Below are 18,886 nucleotides of genomic sequence, written 5' to 3' on the forward strand. Positions count from 1 at the left end.
CAGTGGGTTAAAGCCTCTGCCTTTGGCTCAGATCATGATCCCAGAGTCCTGGGATCGAGCCCCGCATTGGGCTCTCTGCTCAGCGGGAGCCTGCTTCCTCCTCTCTCTCTGCCTGCCTCTCTGCCTACTTGTGATCTCTGTCTGTCAAATAAATAAATAAAATCTTTAAAAAAAAAAGAGAGACAAATTCTTAAATAGAACATGGAGATATGAAACAATATCAGGTAGATATAAAAATAAAGCAATACAAATACTGGAAATAAAAGTAGCCACTGACCTAAGAAAGAGAGCATTATCAAATTGTAATATAGAGGAATGCAACCAGAAAGAACATTTTGAAGATATGAAAAGACAGTTAAGAGATACAGAAGACAGGCTGACAGGTTCTGGTCTACATTTAAACAAAGAGGGAAAGAGGACATAAAAGCAATATTTGAGAGCTAAAGGCTGAGATTTTTCCAGAGCTGAAGAAAGACAAAGTTTCCCAGATCAAATAAATAAAAAAAAATCCGCATCTAACCATATTATTGCTGGGTAAAGAATAAAAAAATCTTAAAAAACAAAATTTAATTACAAGAGAGCAAAGTCAGCTTTCTTACAACTGAATTACAATTAGACCAATGGCAAGGATCTGATCAATAACAAGACACTGAATTAAACTGAAGAAACAGTATCTCTGGAGTATCAGGGAAAAATAATTGTCAATTTAGAATTATACACCCTAAATTATTATTATTTTTTAAAGATTTTGTTTATTTGACAGGCAGAGATCACAGGTATGCAGAGAGGTAGGCAGAGAGAGAAGGGGAAGCAGGCTCCCTGCTGAGCAGAGAGCCCTATGTGGGGCTCGATCCCAGGACCCTGGGATCATGACCTGAGCCGAAGGCAGAGGCTTTAACCCACTGAGCCACCCAGGTGCCCCTGTACACCCTAAATTATTAAACAAAATAAAACTTCATGGTAATACAAGGACCAAGAGGTTATTACTGATGAATCCAAACTAAAGAAGTATTAAAAAACCAAAAGTAAAAGTAAAAGTAAACCCAGAGGAAGGTGTAGAGGCAAGAAACCAAGAAACTGCAGTGAACATAAAAAAGATAAAATGTCAGTAAGTTTTAAGTATGGACTATAAGAATTAATTTTGGTCTGAACACACAAAGAACATAGAAATTAGAGTATATATAGACATACTGAGATGGGATATATTTAAAGGAATACTTCAAGAACCTTAAAGTCTTGGGGCGCCTGGGTGGCTCAGTGGGTTAAAGCCTCTGCCTTCGGCTCAGGTCATGATCCCAGGGTCCTGGGATCGAGCCCCACATTGGGCTCTCTGCTCTGCGGGGGGCCTGCTTTGCTTCCTCCTCTTTCTCTGCCTGCCTCTCTGCCTGCTTGTGATCTGTCTGTCAAATAAATAAATAAAATCTTAAAAAAAAAAGAACCTTAAAGTCTTTATTTTGTTGAGGAGGAAGATGGGATGTTAAACAGCCTTAGAATTTAGAAGATAGAACCCAAACTATTTGGTATGGAGGAATAAGTTCAACAAAACCGGTACAAGACCTTTTTGCTTTTTAAGGATATAAAATAGTATTTAATTAAATGGAGAATTAAAAATGTTCATAGAGGAGATGACTCTGTCAATATCAAGATATATCAATATCTTAATATCAATTCTCTCTCAATTAATCTATGAATTAAATGTATTTCCAGTGAAATAAAAATTGGGATTTTTGGGGGGAACTTTGATAAATTAATTTTAAAACTCATATTTTAAAAAGACAACTTGGTGTATGATAGAGGTGGTATTATGTGGCACTGAGAAAAGAAGAGGTTATTAAGTAAATGGTGCTGGTTATGCATATGGGGAAAAAGTTAAACTAATTTCTTGTTTTAATCACTTACAAAAATAATCCAGATGGGTTAATGACGTGTATGTTAAAAAATGGAGTTTTAAAACTTTAGAAGAAAATAGAGGAGACTGTCTTATAACTTTAGGAGTAGAAAAGCCTTTCTAATGCCGAAAACAAAACTATGAGGAAAAACATTGCTAAATTTGGTTCCATCAAAAACATTTTTTTTTTTTGTTAGTGTATAAGAAAGCAACTGATTTCTGTGCATTGATTTTGTATCCTGCCACATTACTGAATGGCTGTGTGAGTTCTAGTAGTTTGGGGGTGGAGTCTTTTGGGTTTTCCATATAAAGTATCATGTCATCTGCGAAGAGAGAGAGTTTGACTTCTGCTTTGCCAATTTGAATAATTTTATTTCTTTTTGTTGTGTCATTGCTCTTGCTAGGACTTCTGTGTGCTATGCTGAACAACAGTGGTGAGAGTGAACATCCTTGTCGTGTTCCTGATCTCAAAGGGAACGCTGTCAGCTTTTCCCCATTGAGAATGATACTCGCTGTGGGTTTTTCATAGATAGATTTTATGAAGTTGAGGAATGTTCCCTCTATCCCTTTGAAGCGTTTTAATCAGGAACGGATGCTGTATCTTGTCAAATGCTTTTTTTGCATCAATTGAGAGGACCATGTGGTTCTTCTCTCTTCTCTTATTGATTTGTTCTGTCACATTGATTGATTTGTGAATGTCGAATCACCCTTGCCATCCCATGGATGAATCCCACCTGGTAATGGTGGATAATCTTTTTTACTGTACTGTTGGATCCTATTAGCTAGGATCTTGTTGAGAATCTTAGCATCCATAATCATCAGGGATATGGGTCTGAAATTATCCTTTTTGGTGGGGTCTTTGTCTGGTTTGGGGATCAGGGTAATGCTGGCTTCATAAAAATAGTCTGGAGGTTTTCCTTCTGTTTCTATCTTTTGAAACAGCTTCAGGAGAATAGGTATTATTTCTTCTTTGAATGTTAGGTAGAATTCTCCAGGGAATCCATCAGGTACTGGGCTCTTGTTTTTTGGGAAGTTTTTGATCACTGCTTCAATCTCGTTACTAGATATTGGTCTATTCAGGTTGTCAGTTTCTTCCTGATTCAGTTTTGGAAGTTTATAGGTTTCTAGGAATGCATCCATTTTGTCTAGATTGCTTGACTTATTGGCATATAACTGTTGATAATAATTTCTGATGATTATTTTTATTTGTTGGTGTTAGTCATGATCTCTCCCTTTTCATAATTTTATTTTTGTGTAGAAAACAACAAATAAACTGAAATTACAAATCACAGACTATAAAAAAACATACATTCTGACAAAAGCTTAGTTCTAGAACATGTAAATAACTTACAGAAATCAATGAGTGAAGATCAAAGACTTCAGCACAAAAATAGACAAAGAATATGAAGAGATGGTTTACAAAGAGCAAAACGGACCATAAACAAAATGACAAAGTGCTCAATCTCATTAGTGATCAAAAACATACAAACCAAAGCAAAATGAAGTACTATTTCATAGGATCAGCAAATTTTTTTTATAGATTTTATTTATTTATTTGAGAAAGAGAGTGGGAGAGAGAGGACCAGCACAAATGGGGGAGGGGCAGAGGGAGAAGCAGACTCCCCACTGAGCACGGAGCCCCACATCTGGCTCCATCTCAGCACCCTGGGATCATTACTTGAGTCTCAGGTAGACTTAACTGACTGAGCCAACCAGGCGCCCCAGGATTGGCAAACGTTTTATAAGTCTGGCAATACCAAGTGTTGGAAAGGATATTAAGTAGTGGTGACTCCCATCCTAGTGGAAGTATAAATTGATACAACTACTTCCACGGTTAATCTGGCATTAGCTAATTCTACTTTGGGTAATATGCAGTACTCTACGTATACCCCACAGAAACTTTTACATATGTATTTAAAAAGGCACGGATAGGGGCACCTGGGTGGCTCAGTGGGTTAAAGCCTCTGCCTTCGGCTCAGGTCATGATCCCAGGGTCCTGGAATCGAGCCCCGCATCGGGCTCTCTGCTCAGCGGTGAGCCTGCTCCTCCCCTCTTCTCTGCCTGCCTCTCTGCCTACTTGTGATCTCTGTCTGTCAAATAAATAAAAAATCTAAAAAAAAAAAATAAATAAAAATAAAAATAAAAAAAATAAAAAGGCACGGATAACCATTTAAATTAAAGCCCTGTTTGTAATCAGGAAATGTTGTAATAACCAAAATATCCATCAGTGAGGCATGGAAAAATAAAACATGGTCTAAGAATACATGGGAATACTACAATATAAGTGGATGAACTGGGACCACATTTATCAATGTAGATACTTAAAAAAAAAACTTGAGTGAAGAAGCAGGTTGCTGAATGCTTTATGCAGTATGATTGCGTTTCTTTAAACTTGAAACACCCTTGACTATATGATTGTGATTACCTCTGGGTAGAAAGAAAGGAAATGGGATGGGGGAGTTGTTAATAGAGGGCTTCAGCAATTTCTGCAATATTTTGTTTTTAAAAACAAAATAGAGACAAAGCAATATTTGAACCACATTAGAAAAATGTCAACCTGTGTTCATGTGGGTTTTTGTATGTTCATTATTCTTTATACTTTTCCATGTGTTTGAATTAGTTCAGGCTTAAAAATTATTGGTAGAGAATAAAACCAAATCTCTGAATTCAGGTGTTAGCTATGGAATGGAATTTGATGGGCATCTGCTCTCTAGGATACTACATGTAATTTTCCAGGGACTGTCATGAATCTTTTTTTTAATTGAGAAGAATTAGCCTGGGGAAGATTTTGGCAAATTAATGAGGGCCATCAGGGAGATAGTCTCCTTTACTCTACCACCTCTTCAATACAGATAAAGGTAATTCCCAACTGTATTTGTAGTCCCAGAAAAAGTACATCACAACACTTGCAATTTGTGTGTGTGTGTGTATGTGTGTGTTCGTGTGTGTGCTTTTACCCTTGACACTTCATGACTATTCATATATATATATTTTTTGCACCAGTATCCAGCCCTTCAAATTATATGCATTTTCCTTATATTTTTTGTCACTTTCTAAAAAATATTTCATGTTTTTTGGTACTTGGAATCTGTGACTAAAGATATAATTTTTGCCATTTTGGGGGACAATATTTACTAACAGATTTTGCTTATGATTAAATTAATATTAATTTTCCCACACACATTCCTAGATATATGTATACAAAGGGTATTTTAAACATTTTTAGAAACATGCTTTTCTCATATTCTAAGAGGACAAGGTCTGTTAAAAGGTTGTGTTTTTTTTTTTAAGATTTTATTTATTTATTTGACAGAGATCATAAGTAGGCAGAGAGGCAGGCAGAGAGAGGAGGAAGCAGGCTCCCCTCTGAGCTGCGAGCCTCATGCGGGGCTCTGTCCCAGGACCCTTGGTTTATGACCTGAGCTGAAGGTAGAGGCTTTAACCCACTGAGCCACCCGGGCACCCCTTTAAAAGTATTCTTCTAAAATATTTTTGAAAGGAATAATACATCATTTTTTACATTTTTAATAAACATTAAGTGGATGAATAAAATCAACTTCCTTTCTTTAATATACCTCAACACATAGTGCACATTTTAGAAGTTAGTATTAAGTTGTGTAAATGTCTCAGAAACTTGGAGAAATCCTAATAACCCCTCACACAGGTTGTAGAGATTGCATGTGACTTGCCTCCTATCCCAGTAGGTGGCGCTGCTGAGAATCAACTCTCAGTACTGCTCCTGCTGAACTGGGCTTCCTGTAATTTTACAAAAATCTTGTCTTTGCTGGGTGAATTGTATTGGGATGTAAATGTTCAAAGTAGAAACTAAAGAGATACAAGAATTTCATCTTAATATTTCAGGGTAGAAGCTGTGGGAAGCAAATCACATGAAGCCTCTACAACCTGCGTAATGTAATCATTACTATGTGTGTATGGAGGTTTCATAGACTTTGTCTCACGTAATTCTTAAAAGAAGCCTGGAGTGTGTGGAGAAGTGTGTGGAGGAACTGGATTCAGGTCAAGGATTTCTGACTCCAAAGTGTGTGCTCTTTCTTTCACTGCGGCCACACTTCCTGGTTCCAGTGTAAACAAAACAAAACAACACAAAAATCTCCATTCTCTAGAAATTTATGTCCATACAATTCGGAGACAAATTTCTTTCAGAGTAGTATGCTCACGTCTATCTAAGGAAGAAAGCAGTGGCTTTTTAATATGAATATTTGTTTATTCAAGTCACAAGAATGAATTAAGTGATAGTTGTCTTATCATCCCCAAATACAGCCCAAATATTATTCAAAAGTAACACTTTATCTTCTTTTGTACTGTCTTCCAACTTATAAGGCATTTTGCAAAGCATATAATTTATAATTCATCTTCACAACTCTTCAAGGTATATGGGATATCGCAAATGTATAAAGGAAGAAAGAAATCCAAATTTCAATTCAGAATATCTTATTTTAAGGTGACTGTGTTTACACATGTCATGGCTCTTCATTTAAAAATTGCCTCTACTTCCCCTTCAATTATTTTTCGCTGCCTGATGTTATTTTCATCCTTTACAGCGTAATAGTAGTAATGAAAGAAATGGTGTATCATTGAAACCATTGGAAGAGTTGGGATGTGTGTGTAGTTTGGAGGATTAGAGTTAATATGATCACATAATAATTCTATATTTGAAAGTGAAATACAAAGTCATATTTGGAAAATGAAATGAGTGCCATTATTTTTGGAATATAAGCCATAGAAAGGATGTTTTTAGGGTGGGTATAGCTGAAAAGGGCGGAAAAATACCCATGTAACGGGAGCCGCAAGGGCTGTGAAATCAGGGATTAGGTCTGAATTCCAGCTTCACAGCATAGTGGTTGTGTACCTAAAGCAAGTTGCTCTGTTTCTGAGCCTCAGTTTCCCCATTGGAAAATGGAGAGAGTAATAATTATTTTGCAGATTTGTGTGAGGATTTATCAAGTAACATATATAGTAGATGGTCTAGAATAGTGTTTGATCCACGGAAGGTATTAAAAAACAAATTTTCTTTCCTTTTTTTTTTTTTTTAAGTTCACTCTTCCACTCAGATAACTGTTTAGTTGTTTTGACTTGTCACATCTACTTTGTAGCCCATCAGACACAAAGTTAGGCAAACACAGACTAATTTAAAAAAAGATGGTTTTGGAAGAAGGGAGTCATCATAACATTTTTAAAAATTTTTATTTATTTATTTATTTTTGCTTCAGAACTGGGAGAGGGAAGTGTTTATTTTGCCTGGTTCAGATTGGGATGGCTTCTCTCCCTGCCAAGTCCTTAGTGTGCAGATCGAAATGCCAAGTGTTGGGCTGGAGCCAAGTGGTGAGAGTCCAGTAAATGAGAGCCCTCAGGAAGGACTTTACCCCTTCCAGCCTGCTGAGGGGTATTTAGCAGCCATCTGTCTTATCTCAGTGAAGGAAAGATGCACTTCAAGTTTGAGCCTGGGCGTGGGTCAGCCTGTAATCCCTGGCTCTCACAACAGCTTTAATGATAACAGTCTTTGAAGGCCATCCTGTCACAGGTGGAGTATTTAGAAGTTCCTGAGGCAAAGCTGGTTTTACCAATGGATACAATTAGGTTCTTTCCTTTACAGGGATCCTTGCCAGATGACTGGGAGGCTCCCTTCACTGATTATAATAGATTTTCAGAAACCCTTCCTTTAGAGATTCACTCCCTTCTGCTAAAAATGTTGAGGTAGGAACTGTAGGTTGGATCTCTCAACATCTGTTTCACTCTTTCTTGTGGGCCTTGTGTCCTGCAGAGGCTGGAAAACTGTATACTTTCTTCCCCAGACTTCCTTGCAGTAGGGATTTGGATATGATTTGGGCTCCATCAACTGGGTGCTGTCAAAGGAGACTGAAATTCAGACATCAGCTCAGAAGGGAGAGTGGTGGTGTTGCAGGAGGTGTCTATTCTGCTCCTAGGAGGCCAGCAGCCATGCACTGCTTCAGGGCCAGCCATTCCAAAGGGGCCTCCTGATTCTCAGATCACCAGTGGCAGCTGTGATCTGGGAGCCAACAGCTGGTACAGCATCTTCTGAATTCCAGATTGCTGCCTGTGATGGAGGTGGACATTATACATGTGGGCCATTTGGCAGTGGTGTTTTGGGAGTGAGGCCCAGCCTAGCCTCTGTTCCTTCAGACCTTCCAGTATAATTTTGTAAGCACCTATCACTTGTAGTAAAATTCCTTCTCCCAAACATGGCCATAGTGACTTGTATTATTTACCACTGAATTCAGCAGTCATATCTCAAAAATTTTTAAATCTTTTTGTTCACCGGATTATATCTTTCACCATTGTGTGATCTGTGGCAGTAACTTTTATGGGGTGAAAAGAGGGAAACAGGGTGATATTGTGAAGAGATGGGGAGATTTGGAGCCAGAACACCGTGTTTTCACAACTGCTCTGCCATTTTCTAGTTGTGGGCCTTTGAGTGAATTTCCTTCTCTCTGTGGTGAAGTCTCTTCTTATACAATGAGAACAATACTAAGTCCCTTTTGGGGATGCTATGAGAATGAAATAATATAAAAATACATGAAAAGCATCTTCCATACAGCAGGCACTCGGTACATATCGGATATAATTATAAATAGCTATCCATAATGTATGTGGATGCATAAAGTGAAGGTATGAAACACTGCCAGAATGAGTGCGTGCATGTGCGTGCGTGTGTGTGTATGTGTGTGTAGGAGGCCAAAGGCAGGAATGGTAAGGCGGGGCGGGGGGCGCATGGATGCTTAGAAGAGGCATCAGGAAAGGAATAAAACATTTTGAAAGGGCTGTTGAGAGGACGTAGCTGTCTGGCTTTATTGCCTCACAGATGTTGTCACAAACCATTTTCTTACTAAGATGGCAGTACTTCTCACACACAGAAATGCTCCCTAATACGTTATATATATATAATACACTGGTTTTCAGAGAGCTGTGAGAGTAGGGACCCTATTCATGTCAGCACTCCAATCCTTATTTGCTCTGTGGCTGCGGGCCCAGGTTCAGTAACGAATCTTCCTTTGCTGCAGTTTGTTCATCAGTAAAATGGGGATTAAAAATAGGACCTACCTCATTGAATTTTTTTTGGTTTTGAATGATTTAGTACATGCAGATCATTTAGAAAAGTACCTGCCACAGAATGAGTGCTCAGAAATAAGTCAATCAGAGAAAGATAATTATCATATGATCTCCCTGTTATGAGGAAGTTTAGAGGCAACGTGGGGGGTTTGGGAAGTACGGAAGGAAAAAATGAAACAAGATGGGATAGAGAGGGAGACAAATCATAAGAGACTCTTAATCTCACAAAGCAAACTGAGTGTTGCTGGGGGTAGGAGGGTAGGGAGAGGATGGTTGGGTTATGGACATCGGGGAGGGTATGTGCTGAGTGCTGTGATATGTTAATAAAAAATAAAAAGTTAAAAAAAAAGAATGAGTGTTTAATGAATTACTGATGTTCTTATTGATGAATTATAATTTTCTTTCAGGGAGTCAGCCTGTAAACATATGTGCAGATCCATAACTTGGCCTATATGTCTATACATGTGTGCTTATAATATGAAAGTGTGTGTGCATATGCATGCTTATTGTGAACATAGATGTTTCAATGTATATATATTTGTGCATACGTGTGGGTGCATGTATACCTTTATGTATGAATGTTTATATGTTAGGTGTATATGTGCTGTATGATGTATGTTCTTGTATTTGCACACACACATTAGTATTTATGTAGGGGTACTTGTTGGAGATACTTGCATGTATGTGTGCCTAAGTATGTGTGTATATGTTGAGTCTATGTGTTTGGATATGTGTATGTGTCTTTGTTGGGTTTTTGCATACATATGTTCACAGGTGTATGTACAAGAGTTGCTATGCATGGTTGTCTAGGATGTTTGGTATATAACCTAATGCCTTCTACATTATAGTCCGTATGAGTACCCAACCCTATGAGGTGGCACTGTGTGTGACATATAGAGGTAGGCAACACAGTAAAAGTACCATAAGAAGGTGCCATTTCCCCCTTGTTGAACTACAAGAGCAGTAGGTTTTCTCTCCTTTTCCCCATTCTATGGGAAGGAAAGAAAAAAAATGAGGTAACACTATCTATTGTGTGTAATATACATTGGCCTAAACTACTTTATGCTTGGTTGGGTTTAGTGGGTTTTACATTTATTGTTTGTCATTGTTTGAATCCAGCACAGCTGGTTTGGCAATCTAGAGAACATTACCACTTTGGAAAGCACATACCAGCCCTAAAGTAATCTTGGGATAAGCCATTCCAGAAATCTTGGCAAGAGCATTTCCTGGCAGTTCAGGAAAGTTATAGGTCTTCGGGATGTAGGACCAAATATCATCCAGAACTCTACTTCTCATTTGCTGAATTCAGTTTTCATAAAATCATAGAATTTTAGACTTGGCTGCCACTTTGGGCAAAGGTTTAGGGGTTTGAAATCCTTTATCTGTTTCCACACTCATTGCATGTGGTCTGGTCCTATCATCAACATCTCTCCTGGTTGAGAACCATTAATTTAGAGCGACAACTTTTTAAATGAATGAGTGCCCCCAACACTCAAGGTAAAGGAATTTTCCCAAAGTCAAACAGCCACATGAGAATAGAGGCAGGCATTGAGTCTAGAGATCTTAGTCCTGGTTGAACCTTCATATTTAGGTCTGTTTTTATTTTCGGTTTCATTAATCCCTAAGTTTTCACGCATGGACTCAGGTCTGGTGCTCACGGAAGCATTCTTTCAAGGGCAGGCATGATAAACACTGAAAAGTTGAAGTCCTTACCCTATTCTTGCATTCTAGATTCCCTATCCAATAGAGGATGAGAGGATTGGAAGGAATTTTCCCAGCCCTCATATTCCCTGTCCTGCTGTCTCCTCAGCTTTGGAGATAATTGTCACAGTTGAGTCCTGATGCTTAAAGAGTAGCAGGCTCTATAAGAACCTTGAGCTTCCTGAGTGGGGTTTAAATGGTCCCTACATGACCTTTCTCAGCTACTGAGTAAAGTATTCTGGAAGATGCTGAAAAAATAAGGGGACTATGACTGACAGTTAACCCATTACCGGAAGTTGGGAGAACTTTTCACAAACGACGTGGATGAAGAACTGAGTTGCAAAACACAGCAGCTGCCTGTGCTTAGACATGAACTAAGGCTACCCTCCTAAACGTAAATACAAAATATCCTTTGTGACAACTTCACGTGGGCTACCCATGTGTGAAATGTGAGATTGGTATCAACCGGAAAACTGTCTGTCTCCACAACTGCGAGGCTCGTGTGCTAGTAATTTAGTGTTGTCACAATACAATCTCCTTTCTTGCTGTTGGTGTAACATATCCACTCAGAGATTGGGAGCTCTGCGGTCAGGAAGCGGTGGTGGGGGGAGACTTGTGGGGTTCCTGATCTCCTCATCGGTACTGACCTCACAAGTAATGGGCTGAAGACAGATGCAGAGAGTTTTTTATTTACTCCATTTGGCCAGTACACCAGAGAAGTAGCCAGTGAGAGTTGGGGACAATGTTACAGAAGCCTGGCAGAGCTCCTCTAGAAGAAAGTTCACTCAAGACTGCAAACTGGTTTGAATTATGCACAGCAACCTATGGATTTGAGAAGTGATTTTATTTTATTTTGTTTTTTAAGATTTTATTTATTTGAGAGAGAGCGCGCGCGCGAGAGTGCACGTGTCCACGAGAGAGCACAAGCAGGGAAGCGGGGAGGAAGGGAGAGGGAGAAGCAGACCCCCCACTGAGCAGGGAGCCTGAGTCCGGCCTTAATCCCAGGATCCTGGGATCATGACCAAGGCAGACGCTTAACAGACTGTACCACCCAGGTGCCCCAAGAAGTGATTTTAAATAAGGTCTGAATGGAACAGAGAGTTGGGCCAAGGACAACTCAAACTCATGTCTCTTGGCAAATGCAGGCCTGGATAGATAGGCCCTTATTTGAGTTTTAATAAAAATAAAATTTAAAAGAACTGCACGAGAATGCATTTCCTATGGGATACAACTTCCTGCAAAAAAAGTGAGGAGCTATGTCATCCTGAAAATTCAGAGGTAGAACTGACTTATTAAAATTATTTACTGTAGGGACCACAAAGGAAAATTTGATAACTATTTAGCTACCTCAGTAAAAAGCGAGAAGACATGATAGCTATGAAGCAAAAGCAGAAAATTATAAAGAAAAAACTACCAGAAATATAATCAGGACCACTGATGTAATAAGAAAAGATTAAAAAATTAAAAGTGAAGTAGAATTTAAATTCTCATTAGAGTCAATTTTAATGAGAAGAATGGACATTACTGAACATCAAATCAATGATGTGGAAAGCAGAATAGCTTTCTCAGAATCCAAAGGAAAAGGACAAAGAGGTAATAAGATGACAGATAAGATTAAATTCTATACATATGTATGTTAGATGGTATATATACTTGTACATCCATACATATGTGTATATATGTGTATGCACAGATGTATGTAGATGTACAGATACACACACACACACACACACATACATATATATTGATATAGTGGAGAATAGAGAGCCAACTTAATCATTTTATATGTGCCTGAGGATGTACCAGAACATTCCAAAGAGAAGCAATAACTAACAATATATTTAAGCTTAAAGAAAACTTTCTTGAGCTGAAAAAAATTTGAATAGGCTGATTGAAAACCCTCTATATTGTCAGCAAAATCACTGAAAAGTGACCTCAGGGTCAAATTTTGAATTGCAAAGCTACAGGAATAAAGCTTGCCTATGTGCAAAACGTAAAAGGAGAGATTGCATAAAACAAAAGGAATCAGCATGGGTCTCTGACTTCTTGGCTACAATAAGTGTCAGAAAACAAGGGGACCCAAGTGTCCAAAATTTTGAGGGAAGACCAGCACAGTCATTCTGTGATTACTTCTTTTCCCTTTACCAAGAGGCAGTCCTTACTCCCCACCTTGATCTAGAGTTCTTTGTCCACATGCTGTTCTCCTAGAGCAGTTTGAGTCTGGGACATCATTGTTTGCTGTGGTGCCCAGCCCAGAACCCTACATGGTGGGTTTTCTAGAGAGGTTTGGTTGGATGGAAATAGGATGGGATTACGGCCAGGGGTCAGGTGCAGAGCCCTCAGATTTGGACAGCTTGACACCCACATAGGAACTCTGCACACAGGATTATTCTGAAACAAATTAGGCAATGGAGATGAAGGTATTTTGTAGACCACCTCCCACTCTATAAGAATAAAGGGCTATTTTTTTATTCTGTTAATTTATTATTAATCTAGAGTAGATGATATCAGGGCTAAAAAATGGGGTAAAATCCACTGTTGGCCCCAAAGGGAGACTTCTTCTCCTTTTCTATTCTCTTCCTCCTTAGGTGAGTCTCCATGTATTGTTCTATCAATACCTGCAATAAGAAAATGATTAGACATAGATCACTTGCATCATAATGTTAACTTAAACACTGTGGGTATTTACATTTTACATATGATCTCTGACTGAAGAACAAAAGGCTTTGTCTGTTTTAAAATAAATGTCAAGCATTGGTAAGGAGTGGCCCGTGAAGCCCAACCCATCTGGACCGAGGTGCCATCTCCAGCTGGCCACTGAACCTGGAAGTCATTTACATCAGTGGCCTCTCCACCAACAAGGGACCTTTTTCCTGGTCAGTGATTCCCCATTTTTCTACAGTTCCACCATCTTCACTCATTTCTGTTCAGAATTCCCTAGAAGACAGGGCTTTGTTGATTTTGAAAATTTTTGAGAATGATTATTTCTTTTTTTAAAAAATATTGTATTTATTTATTTCTGAGAGAAAGAGAGAGAGAGAGAGGGCACAAGTAGGCAGAGCAGCCAGCAGAGAGAGAGGAGAAGCAGACTCTCTGTTGAGCTGGAAGCCCAACGAGGGGCTCTATCCCAGGACTCTGGGACCATGACCTGATCCGAAGGCAGATGCTTAACTGACTGAGCCACCCAGGTAACCCAAGAACAATTGTTTCTGAGGAAATTGAAGGCAATGTGGAATCTTGCCAAACAAGTTCTACCCTACAGGATATTTTTAGCAACAAGCCCACTCTGCCCTCCCCAATCCAGCAGTATCTAGAGTTTTGGGAGGACTAGAGAACAGACTTTTCCAGAGGATTGGATCCTAGAATATAGAGAATTAAGAAGCAGATGACAGTGATAAGTGAGGGAAGGACAGATTATCACCGCCCTTTAAGGCTCTATGGGGTGAAAATAAATTTTTGGAGTGGTTATTGTTGTGGACATATTGATTACCACTAATCAATCTAAGTGTCAGTGATACTTTTCTTAGGATAAATTCCATGATGGGAGGCATTGTAGGGCACGTGCAGGAGTATACTTCCTAATTTCTGACATTAAGTAGTTTATAATTTAGTGGTAGGGATGAGATGTATATTTTAAAAAATTGGAGGATAACACAGCAAATAAGCCCTTAAGGAGTGAGTGGGAGGGACAAGTGCTGTAGGAGAATCAGGAGGAGAGAACCCACTGCAGATGGGATGGCCAGAAATAGATGGTTGAAGTAAATGAAGTTGAAGTTCAGCTACCTTCCAGTGTCTGGAATCCTTCAGTGACCCATCAGCCCATGTGGCCTGGATGGCCAGAACTTGGGGATGGGGCCTAGGGTCTTTGACATTTATTTGGAAGAATGACAAAGAGTAAATACCATTCAAACAGGTGAAGGAAGGGGGGGGGGCTAGGAAGAGACCGTTTCAACTGGGCAAAACAAGAACCATGTGTTTCTAAATCCTGACATGATGAACTAACCCCATGTTACCTCGGGGCTTGCCCCTGAAGACTGAAGATGGTATGGAGCACAGGAGAAGTTCATAAGTGGTAGGAATTGCCTACCCAGCCTAGTAGCCCCGGTGTGAGAGAGAGGAGGACAGCTGTTGCTCTCCCAGCTTACAGGTGAAGACACTGAGCTGAGCTATCAGGGGAGAAGGAGAAGCCAAGGCCTCGGTGATTACATGAGGTTCTACACTACCTTTGCCCATGGACTGTGTTGCTTCCCTCTTTATATTAGGGTTGTTTGAACCCAGCAGACCGAGGGATAATCTGGAAAAAGGGGAAAACCGCATTTCTTCCAGCCCTGCAACCTGGTTCATGGTGCCACTCGGACGTACTGGAGATCAGGAACCAGCCCGCACGTGGATGTGCGGCTGCCAGAGAGGTGAGCACACTTGGTGTTATTGTGTGGTTCATTTCCTCCCCCCAGCTGGTGAGTTGGAGCAGTGTCTGCAGCTTTCAGCCAGACTCTGTGGGGCTCCAGGAGGGGCCTGGCTCTCCTGTATTGACGTGCAGATCTCCCCTTCTGGCCTCACGCAGGCCCAGAGCTTGCAATCCCAGTGCTCTAGGGTTATTAAGTGCCTGTCGTGCTTTCTGTTATGAGCTGGCTCCTTGGAGGAACCACAGTGTACCTCGACCAGTGCCTAGAGCACAGGGACACCATCCGTTCCAGAGCAGCTTGCTTCTACACGATGCAAATTGATTAAAGGCCCATTTAGTCACAGGTGGAAGGGGAAAACAGGCCACTGAAGAATTCCAGATACTGGAAGGTAGCTGAACTTCAGTGACCAAAGAGCATCTGGAGTATGCGGGAAAGGTCTCCTCTGTGATTCAGCTGACGAGACTCAATTTGGCTAATTAGCTTCCTTCAAAGCTGTGGGGAAGCAGTACTGATCTGAGGAGGCATGTGGGTAATCACTGTCAAATGGCCTCAGTCTAGAAAGAACTTCATCTTGGCGTTAGGATCTCCATTTCCCCCTTCTCTTCTGTTTTCCATTCATTTGCATGGCATTGATTACCAGTGAGGTTGAGCATTTGTATTCACTTCTATTTTTTATTGTAAGAATTCTTATTTATTATTTAAGAAAGGGAGGGGAGGGAGAAACAAAAGGAGAGGGAGAGAGAATCTTAGCAAGCTCCATGCCCAGAGCAGAGCCCAACATTGGGCTTGACCTCACAACCCTGAGATCATGACCTGAGCCAAAATCAAGAGCTGGACACTTAACTGACTGAGCCACCTGGGCGCCCCAATAGTAAGAATTCTTAACACGGCATCTACTCACTTAGCAACTTTTTATGGGCACAATACGGCATTGACTACAGGCACCATGTTGAACAGCAGATCTTTAGAACCTATTCATCTTGCATAACTGAAACCTTATACCTGTTGAGCCGCAACTTCCCCTTTCTCCGTCCCCCTAGCCCCTGGCAACTGGAATTCTACTCTCTGCTTGTATGGGTTTGACCCTTTTAGACACAGGTTTTGTAAATAAACCGAACATCCAAATCCCGCAGGTTATATTTAGACATGAAGCTGAGTGTGCTTTTTTCTTGTGGTAAAAACATGTAACTTAGAACTTTATCATCTTCACCGTTTTTAAGTGTATGGTTGAGTAGTATTAAGTGTCTTCACATTGTTGTGAAACAGATCTCCAGAACCTTTTCATCTTGAAAGCCTGAAATTCTTATCCATTAAACATCTCCCCTCATTTCCCCTCTCCCGCCAGCCCCTGGCAGTCACCATCCAACTTTGTTTCTGTGAATTTGACTCCTTGAGCTACCTCCCATGTGGGGTGCTGTATTTGTCTTTTCGGTGCCTGGCTTATTTCCCTGAACATCATGTCCTCAAGGCACCTGCTGTGGCGGGGATTTCTCTTCCCTTCTCAAATCTGAGTAGTCGGTTTTATGCTTATACCATATTCTGTTTATCCATTCATCTGTTAATGGACATTTGGGTTGCTTCTACTTCGGGGCTGTTGGGAACAGTGCTGTCAACTGTGTGCAAATGGGTGTGCAAATACCGCTTTGAGCTCCCGCTTTCAGTGATTTTCGGTAGATAGCCAGAAGTAGGGATGTCCAATAACAAAGACTGGTGAGGAAGTAGAGAAATTGCAACCCTGTGCACCGTTGGTAGGAATAAAAAAATGGGGCAGCCATGTGTTTTCTTACTAGTTCTTCATTGAGCTAGATGCTTTGGTGATTAGTAAATATAAAGCCTAATGTATTTGAGCAAGCCTAAGTCAGAGAGATCTCAAGATATTGGAAATTAATGCTTGCTACCCAGGAAGAACAGAATCGCAACATAGTAAAGAGAAAACTTTATTCTCTGCATAAGCTACAAGGGGACAAGCCACAAAGAAACAGCTCTAAGTTGTTTATTTTAATACTGGTAAGGGTTCTAAATTGTCAGTAAGCAAGTTATCAAACCATGGAGGAGGTGTTGAAGGATATTCACAAAAATATGAATCGTGGTCCAGACTCCTGTGTTAGATAACGTGCATTGCATTCTGCGTGAAACACGGCCCCAGAGTTGTGCAATGCAGCGGTCCTGAATGGTTCATTCTGGGAGGTGGGATCGCAGGTATCCTCTCTTCTGTAGTGCTTTGGTGAGTTTGTTTTAAAACAAAACTCATGACTTCAATTTTTTTCTTTTAATAAAAATCCTACAAGATGGCAAATACAGGGAGTTTGCCCTGAACCTAGGATCACTTCAGGCCCTGGGAACAGCCTCCTCAAACTTGCACTATATCATGAGGTAAGCAGAGGTGCTCAAACACAGGTGAGTCTTAGGATCATCAGGAGGGCATGTGGAAGCAGACCGGCCCTGCACCCAGAGTTTCATATTTAGTGGGTTTCCAGTGGGGCCCGAGGCCGTGAACTTCTAATAAGAGGCTACTCTTTCTGCTGCTGGCCCCAAGGCAGCATTTGGAGCACCACCGAAGAGGAGAGTGTTTCAGTGGAGAATAGGCCCAGGTATGCTCTTGAGCTGGTTTTGAATTTTTGTGGTGACAGCTGTGTTTGAAGTCTTGGTTCAGAATTCCAGCCTTCCACAGCATCTTCTCTTACCTCTCTGGGCTTCCGGGACCCCTTCGCCATCCAAGGTAAAGTCACAGAAGGGAGAGACTTCACTTTCAACTTCTTTTCCAGACTCAAGACTAGAGAAACAAAATAGACCTTTAAAAGCTTTTTTTTTCTTCTAAAGATTTTATTTACTTACGACAGACAGAGATCACAAGTAGGCAGAGAGGCAGGCAGAGAGAGGGGAAGGGAAGCAGACTCCCTGCTGAGCAGAGAGTCTGATGTGGGGCTCAATTTCAGGACCCTGGGATCATAACCTGAGCCGAAGGCAGAGGTTTTAACCCACCGAGCCGCCCAGGTGCCCCTTAAAACTCCTTTTGACTAAGTTGTTTGGGCCTTCGTTTTCTTCTCTACAACAGGGATAGTATAAGAAATCTTTGTGGCAGGTGCATTATGAGAACAGGACTATATTTGAGACATTATAAGACTTGTTTGGAAAAACATTACAAAGTTTTCGGTCCATAAAAAAGGAGAAAAACCTGAGCCTTTATGTATACTGCCAGATTTACTGAGTTACATAAATTGCTTAATCCCCAAAAGAGTTCAAGTGAGGCCTTGTGAGCACAGTGGAGTGGTATTTTACTAAGTTCATGGTATATGATTTAAGACCTATCCAGAAAGATTTGCATGCATCATGAATTTTCTTAACGTAACAAGGCTGATCAGTATAAATGACTTTTTGACAAAAGCCGTTGTGAACACTTCGGAATGTGTTCCAAAGGGGAGCATTGTTTGTTGTTTGGAGATCATAACATAAAGGACACATAGCAGTCGAGCTCCAGTGACTGGAAGGCCATGATGATGGCACTCATATTTGTAGCTTTGCTTTTCTAAAACACATGACTGTTCTAAAATGCTTTCAAATTGCCTTGCTCTCCCCTATCCAACAAGGTAGGCTAGGTTGTGTCTATAGATCAAGTAATCAAATTGAAGTTGTGTGACTTGCGTTAGGTGGTGAGCTGTGATTTAAACCCAGGTGTCTCCACTTCAGGGTTTTTCTCCCAGCATGTGCTGCTTATTAACCTCTTGGTCACTTTTTTAATTTTTTTAAAGTCTCCTAGGGGTGTAAGAAAGGTGTTATCTACCATGGTTTCTTCAGAGCTGTA

The 18,886-nt window shown here is 40.4% G+C and overlaps 1 long non-coding RNA gene across 3 annotated transcripts in view; it reads left to right on the plus strand.

Annotated features, from left to right (window-relative positions):
* LOC125109558 (uncharacterized) overlaps positions 1 to 16,553 on the plus strand; it is a 48,739-nt gene extending 32,186 nt beyond the window's left edge. For all 3 annotated transcript variants that reach the window (XR_007130278.1, XR_007130280.1, XR_007130279.1), the window contains 3 exons: positions 10,709 to 11,072; positions 14,941 to 15,087; positions 16,430 to 16,553. This is a non-coding gene — a long non-coding RNA (uncharacterized LOC125109558). The remainder of the gene's footprint in view (positions 1 to 10,708; positions 11,073 to 14,940; positions 15,088 to 16,429) is intronic.
* Positions 16,554 to 18,886: the final 2,333 nt, after the last annotated feature.

The sequence above is a fragment of the Lutra lutra genome, chromosome 9, assembly GCF_902655055.1.
Source record: "Lutra lutra chromosome 9, mLutLut1.2, whole genome shotgun sequence".
Classification (NCBI taxonomy): domain Eukaryota; kingdom Metazoa; phylum Chordata; class Mammalia; order Carnivora; family Mustelidae; genus Lutra; species Lutra lutra.